The sequence below is a fragment of the Chinchilla lanigera genome, unplaced genomic scaffold, assembly GCF_000276665.1.
Source record: "Chinchilla lanigera isolate Chin_1 unplaced genomic scaffold, ChiLan1.0 scaffold00013, whole genome shotgun sequence".
NCBI lineage: Eukaryota > Metazoa > Chordata > Mammalia > Rodentia > Chinchillidae > Chinchilla > Chinchilla lanigera.
This window is the reverse complement of record NW_004955414.1, coordinates 31,605,811-31,613,290: the sequence shown is the minus strand read 5'-3', so window position 1 is coordinate 31,613,290 and position 7,480 is coordinate 31,605,811. Positions and strand designations below refer to the sequence as shown.

At 34.9% G+C, this 7,480-nt stretch overlaps 1 long non-coding RNA gene across 1 annotated transcript in view; it reads left to right on the top strand.

The window, feature by feature from the left end:
* Positions 1 to 5,616, top strand: part of LOC106148027 — a 14,012-nt gene extending 8,396 nt beyond the window's left edge. Inside the window, exons 3-5 of the long non-coding RNA XR_001233138.1 lie at positions 1,586 to 1,756; positions 4,240 to 4,322; positions 5,326 to 5,616. This is a non-coding gene — a long non-coding RNA (uncharacterized LOC106148027). The remainder of the gene's footprint in view (positions 1 to 1,585; positions 1,757 to 4,239; positions 4,323 to 5,325) is intronic.
* Positions 5,617 to 7,480: the final 1,864 nt, after the last annotated feature.

The window sequence follows — 7,480 nt, the reverse complement described above, 5'->3', positions numbered from 1 at the left end:
TCTCACTATGCAGTTCAGGCTGGCCTTGAGCTCACTTTGTAGCCCAGGCTGGCCTCGAACTCACAGTGATCCACCTGCCTCAGCCTCCTGAGTGCTGGGATTACAGGCATGAGCCACCATGCCCAGCTTGATTTCTATTTCCACCTGCTTGGATTTTGAACAGTTCCTTTGTGCCTCCTAGAATGAAATGATCTCCAATATGAAGCATTTGAGCTTTACTGGAAGAAAATAATATATAGATACTGATCTCACTAATGCCTATTTTTGGAAAATGTCACAGTACTATTCTTTGTTAACTAGAACTTTGGAATGTCTCACAGGTTATTTGATACAGGGAAAAGCACTGATTTATTGCAATTTTTGTTTCCTTGGAGGACTCATTGCTTTTGGAAAAAAAGTAAAACTTCAAAATCATTAGAGTATTGTTTTCATTTTTTTACTTTCTTGGCAAATTAATTTTTTTTAATAACAAATTCCTTTAGCTGTCATAGTGTTCTTGAATATGTAGTATTTTCTGCTTTGAGCAAAGGATTATTGTTTGTGATTTCTGCAGTGTTTCTCTCTCTTTTTCTTCTTTCTTCTAATTCTCATTGAAAATATAATTTTTCATTTAAGAATCTTGCTTTCTGTAAATTAGCCACAAAACCATATTAATCATAAGTTATTTCTTTGGGGAAAGATAAAACACCAAAAACTAAATTACAAAAATCCTATTTGTGGGCTGGGGATATAGCTCAGTGTCACAAGTGCCTGCCTGGCAAGTGTAAGGTCCTGAGTTCAATTTCGGGTACCAAAAAAAAAAAAAAAAAAAAGAAAGAAAAAAAAAAGAAAAAATCCTATTTATTACCATAAGACTGTGCTGTCCTGTGGAAAGAGAACAAGTAGCATATGTAATTTAAATTTTTTTATTTTTTACTAATTACAAATGAAATTAATACTCATGTATTTTTGGAGGGGGAAATAAAAAGGATCAAGATGCAATATAGATGTTTGTCAGTATTGCACAATGAATATATGCACTGTGTATTGCAAACGTATACTAATAAATAAGTTTTTAAAAATACAGTGACAAATTTCCTGGGCCACAAAACAGGTGACCCAATATTTCCAAAATAATATCATTTCAGCATTAATGAGATATTTTATATTCTTTTATTTGTACTAAGTCTTCAAAAATCTGGTGTGTAGGGCCTGGGATATAGCTCAGTAGTACAGCGCCTGATGGCAAGCGTGATGTTCTGAGTTCAATTCTCAGTAACAACAACAAAATCTGGTGTGGTTACATACTATACCACATCTTAATCAGGACTAATCGTATTTCCAGAGTCCAAAAACCACAGGTGGCCACTGCGTATCATATTGGAGAGTATATGTTTGGGCTTTCCATGACAGAACATAAGAGTGTTCCATGCTGAAGATAGATATGATTTACTGCTAAACATGCTTTTAGCAGTATTCCATTGTAACACACTCTAATAATGGGCTTTTAGTCTATGTTAACATAGGATTCGAGTACTTAAAGTGAGTAGGTAAAGACTCAGTGTGTGCTGGGTAGTAAAATTTTTTTTGGAAACTTTTTCAACAGGATTATCTTTCCAGACTCCAAATGGCAACTTTTAAATGAGAATCTTGAAATCTGTAGAAGTCCAGTATATTCTGATGTAATTGCATATTAAAATGAGCAGCAGTAAGAGACATACCTACTGGACAAAAAAGACCCAATGAAAATTAAAAGACAAAACACATAAAACAACTGGTAGGTAAATAACAAAGACATATATAATAATTGTGAAATTTTTATGATGCAGAGTTTTGATTTTGTCTTAAGTGCCATTTAAAGGTTTTTATCTTAATTATGCTATTATAGTTTTTTAGTTGTGAATGATTTTGTTGTTGTATTGCAGTATGGAAAATGGAATAGAGGAGGTCAAGAAAAGTAAATTTGTTGCATAATCCAAGTGAGAAATAATGGACACTTGGGCTGCAGTGAGAATGGTAGAGATGGATAGATGTGGAGGAATTCATGGTATATTTTAGGAGTAGAACAGGACTTGTTGATAGACCAGGTATTGGGGATGATGTTGGGGAAGGAATAAGAGCCAGCTTGAACAACAGAATTTTTACTTTTCCAGATAGAAAAAGACAGATTTGGGTAGGTAGGTATTATGGTTTCTTCTTTGACTTCTTCTTTGGGCACATTTAGTTTATAATGTCTTTGAAATATCTAAGTAGTGATGTCAAGAAATAGAGTAGACAATTAAATAGTCAAACCTGAAGCTCAAATAAATCAAAGGTAGAGATCTATAGCTGAGAGATATCTAAATAATAATGGTATTTAACCCTATGAGAATGGATGAGGTTAGCCAGGAAGAGGGGGAAATCTTAGAGGGCCTTGGCCCGAGGAAAAGGAAATCAAGAATTTATAGTCAGGTAGAGGAGGTAAATTCAACAGAGGAGACTAAGAAGTAGGGCTGTTAATTAGGATGGAATGCATCAGTAGAGTACCCTATTTGGAGGCCAAGGGAGCTCAGTCTTTCATAAAGCAGGGTGTTATATTGAATGCTGATGAAAAGTAAATACAAATGAGCTAGGCATAGTGGTGCATGCATGCAATGCCAGCTATTCAGGGAGCTGAGAGAGGATCACAAGTTCAAGTCCAGCCTGAGCAGCTTAGAAGATCCTGACTCAAGATGAAAAAAAAAAAAAAAAAAAAAAAAAAGAGCTGGGGATGTAGGTCAGTATAGAGTGCCCCTGGGTTCAATCCTGGGTTCAGTTTTACTGCCAGAAAAAAAAGGTAAACGCAGAAATGATCTCTGGAGTTGGCAACATTTGGTTTGAATTCTGGCTCTGCTGTTGACTAGCTATATGACCTTGAGCATTTCATTCCCATCAGTGAGTCTCAGCTTTCTCATCTTCAGAAAAAGGAATAACAACACCTATCAAACATACATATTGTAATGAACTGTTTACTTAAAGTGTCTGACAAATGTGGGATACTTAGTTGATACTATTTGCTTTCTGTTCTAGCTTTGTGATACTTTTTGAGACTTTGGATGGAATATAGCTACTCCTTGCTTAAAGATGTATCTTGTTTCTGCAGATTCTGCTACTTAGTGAAAAGCTTTAAAACAGAAAATATTTCCATTAGTTTTAATGGAAAAAAATTATGATGCATTTCATCCCAATACATATCTGTCTTAGTTACTTTTCTCTTATTGCTGAGACAAAACACCTGACACCCAAAGTTAAAGGGGGAAAGGTTTATGTAGCTCACAGTTTGTAGCGGTTTCAGTCCATAATCGGCTGGCTGCAAGGCACCGTAGCTTGGAAGAGGGTGATTGAAGAGGAGAACCAGTTCATGGCAAGGTGAAGACAGAAATAGCAAGCAAGCAAGGGACCTTAACAGCATCTTTCTGCCCTTTTTATTTTATCCAGGCTACTCAGGGTGGGTAGTATGCACACTCTTAATCCTGGTGCCCTTGAGCCTAGCATTGCTTAATGAATTACATGGATCAACTCAAGCATCACATACTGTAGATCCGGCCACCTCTGAAAAAGTCCCACCTCTGACTGAATGAAGCTTTGCGGGGGTGGGGGTGGTGCATCTAGACATAAGCCAAAACAATATCCAAACTCTTTATAAATGGAAAAATGTATCATTTGATAAACAATAAAAATGAACATATCAGTATTTATTTGAAGGTAAATTAAATGTAGATTATATACAAACTATTCTGTAATAAAGGTTTATTGTACTTGCCAAAGGCATAAAATTGATAATAAATAATGTTAGTTTAGGAGGAGTATGAGGAATTAATTTTTTCAGTAGGGGGCTATGGATTTAGCTCAGCGGCACAGCGCCTGCCTGACAAGTGCAAGGTCATGAGTTCGGCTCCCGGTATCAGGAAAAAAAAAACAACAAAATTTTTTTTTCAGAAGCACGTTCTTCTTTTTGTCATTTTTTTTTCTACCAATTTTTCAGCCTTTTAGGGGATTGTGATTATCTTGTCTTCACATAAACTTTACATGTTGTAGCATAGAGAATCACTTTTGGAGTTAGATGTCTTCATTTCATATTGGCAATGTAAAACATTTGGGGCTACTTAAACATGGTACACAATGTGCATTTCCTCACATTTTCCACATTTTTCTCTGATTAGAAACTGTATAAAATAGATTGGTGAGTGTTTTGCCTGGAAGCAATATAATATCATGACATCTTATATTTATTTTTTGTAGGATTTTTTTGTGAAAAAATTATTTTGGGAAAGGAAGATGACATCTGAAAAGTGATAGAACTTTTCCAGAGCCATTTGAAGCTAGTAAGTTGTTATCTGATGTGAGTCTTTATTTACTGATTATCTACTCCTTGTCTGGTTGTGATAGATTCTGTGAGGATAGCTAAAAGGTTTATGTGTAATGGGTAGGTTTTAGCAGGCAGTACTTTTAGTTTTACTTTATTATATTATTTTTTGTAGTACTGGAGGTCAAATCCAGGGCTTTGTACATGCTAGGCAAGGGCTTTAACATTGAGTCACAGCCGCACACTAGTAAGTCTTAATTTTAAAGGATAAATAGCAAAAAGCAAAAGGCATTCATTAGCAGGATCAATTCCCCTTCTCATAATATAAAAACTCTCTGAACAGAATTCAAAAGTATACTATATTTTGTCTGAAGATGAGAGAATTCACTAACAAAACAACTAGGCACATTTTAAAACTATGTGTTTTAGATTGCACTGTGGAACCGCTGTTTAGGCAGGTTGAATATCTACTTCATATAGAGCTTATAAATGTAAGTACGTCTATTTCTTGACAAAAATATGAATTTACTGCTGACAAGCATAGCACAGACAAACATTAGATGTATGAATTACTAAGCTCTTTAGGTCAAAGACACATAAATTCTTTTAAAGGAAATATATTTGGTAAATTAGTCATTTCCCATTTTTAACCATAAAGCTGCTACATGGCAGTTTTAATAAACTATTCTGCAATTGTTATTACTAGTTGCTGTTGGATATACCTTGGTCCTAGAGCAATAGTATGTACAAATTAAAAATCAACCCAAAAGACTTTCTTATGTGAATGTTATTGAGACTTAATTCTGTTTGTCTCTCATCATTTTCTCTTTGTACTGATATTGGATTCATTTCCAAATTTAGTTGGATGGGGTTTGTAGGCATTTCTGAACCTGAAAAAGTGGGCTGAGATAAACTCAGGGGCATTCTTTACTTTGCTGAAAGTAATTCTGTGTGACTTACTTCAATTTATTTACTTTTTTCTCCGGAATTACTGTAAAGGTTTTCTATTTCACTCATTACAGCACAGTGTTTTTCACATTTGAATAGACTGCATCAACATGAATTCTTTATAAGGACCTTAAAAACAAACTTTGCCAAGTCCCAGAATACAGAAGTGAATTCACATCTTGATACTCAGCTGCCTCATGAATAAAGGAGAGCTTGTGCCTGACACTTTGAAGCTGTAGCTGTTAAACCATACAGAATATTTACCTCAATAAATCATTATAAGAAACTAAGGTACAATTATACCCACAGAGAAAAAGAATTCAAAACACTGATTTATGTGTTTCAGTGCCTATTCCCTTTCCACCATGTTTTGAATTTTATGCATGTTTGTCATCTTTGGCTGCTCCTGTGTATCTTTAAAGTAATGGGTTCTGCTTTTTTAAACATTCCTCATTAAGTTTCTTATTTTTCTTTGACACACAGACATGATTTGCATAGTGTTCTAAGTTCTACATTTAAAATTAACTATAACTCATTTCTTACGACTGAAACAAAAATGGAAAAAGTGACTAATTTATTTTGAATAAAACACTGACTTCTTTGCTTAATTTGTGGGTATTTAAAACAAAATTCCATATTAAGGATTTTATTTGACCTTTATTTTGGAATACTGGGAAAGAGTAAAGAACTGGGTTAAAAATTGGACATCAACCACCAACTTTATTGAATTATTTTATTTAAAGTGATAATAGTATTAAGGACAGATACATTGTTCACCAACACACTTTATCCTTCTGAAAGTAGACAGCATCCTAAAGGGAACATCAACTAGTAACAGAGAAATGAATGACACTGAATTTGACAAAGAATCAATATGCAGAGAGAAGTTTTGCCTAGAATAGTTTTAGCCAGGAATAGTAGCAAAAAATGGTTTTCTAATGATACATTATTGAAAGATGCATAAAAATGTTTTAAAAACAGCTAAATATTTTATTACTAAGATTAAAAAGTTTTACTTTACTAATTTAAAACAATTTAATTTTTATAATGTTCATTTTATTTATTTATTTATTTTTTTGAGACAGGGTCTCACTGCATAGTTCAGGCTGGCTTTGAACTCACTGTGTAGCCCAGGCTGATCTCAAACTTGCTGTGATCCTCCTGCCTCAGCCTCCTGAGTGCTGGGATTACAGGCATGTGCCATCATGTTTGGCCTAATTTTTTATAATGATTAGAAAAATCAAAGTATATACTATCCTTAAGCCTGATCTGTGGAAATCAAAGGTTGAAGTTTAGATTGAAATCAGTTTCTATCAAAAGCTACCTTTTTTTTTTTCTCCGTCTGGTGTTGGAGATTGAACCCTGGGAATATTGAGGTACATTGCTGAGCCTCTTTTTTTCCTTTTTAAAATCATAGAATGGTTTTGCTAAGTCACTAAGTTGTCCAGGAGGAGCGTGAACTTGCAGTCTTCTGCTTCCGTCTGACTGCTGGGATTTTAGGTGTGTGCTGTCACAACTCGCTAATAAAAGCTTTTTAAAGTAAGGAAATAATATCTAAACATTATCCTTTTTCACCTCTTTATCAATTTATGTGAGATTGTAGGTGACAATTGGATCTGAATCAAACTTTTTTCTGGTACCAGGAATCAAACTCAGGACCTTGTGCTTGCCAGGTAGGCTCTGTGCTAGTGAGCTGTATTGCGGCCCTAAATAAGACTTCTAAAATATATTTTTTTGGTGATACTGGAGATTTAACCTAGGGCTTTGCCTGTGCTAGGCAAATGCTATACCTCTGTGTTTCCTCCTTAGCCCTGGAGTCACGCTTTTAATAACTTTTTTTTTAATCACCTAAGCACTAGTGTTTGTATGACTTTTCCTTCACTGTTCTAATAGCAGGAGTGTAAGGATAGATACAGTTGAGATGGGGTCTTGCTAAGATGCATAGGTAGACTTAAACTTGTGATCCTTCTGTGTTAACCTCCCAAGTGCCGGGATGATAGGCATGCACTACCACATCCAGTTTGAACTATGTATTGTAAAGTCCACACTTGAGTAGAATCCACTCTAGACTTTAATTTTTGAAACTACGAATTGAGTATTTTGTAAGAAACTTTTAAGGTAAGCTAATGCCCTACTCTCTTTACTCGTTACCTGTATAAGTAGGGACATTCACTAAGTTTTACTTATCCAACAAGTACTTGCTAAATACCAGCTGCGTGCCATCCTCTA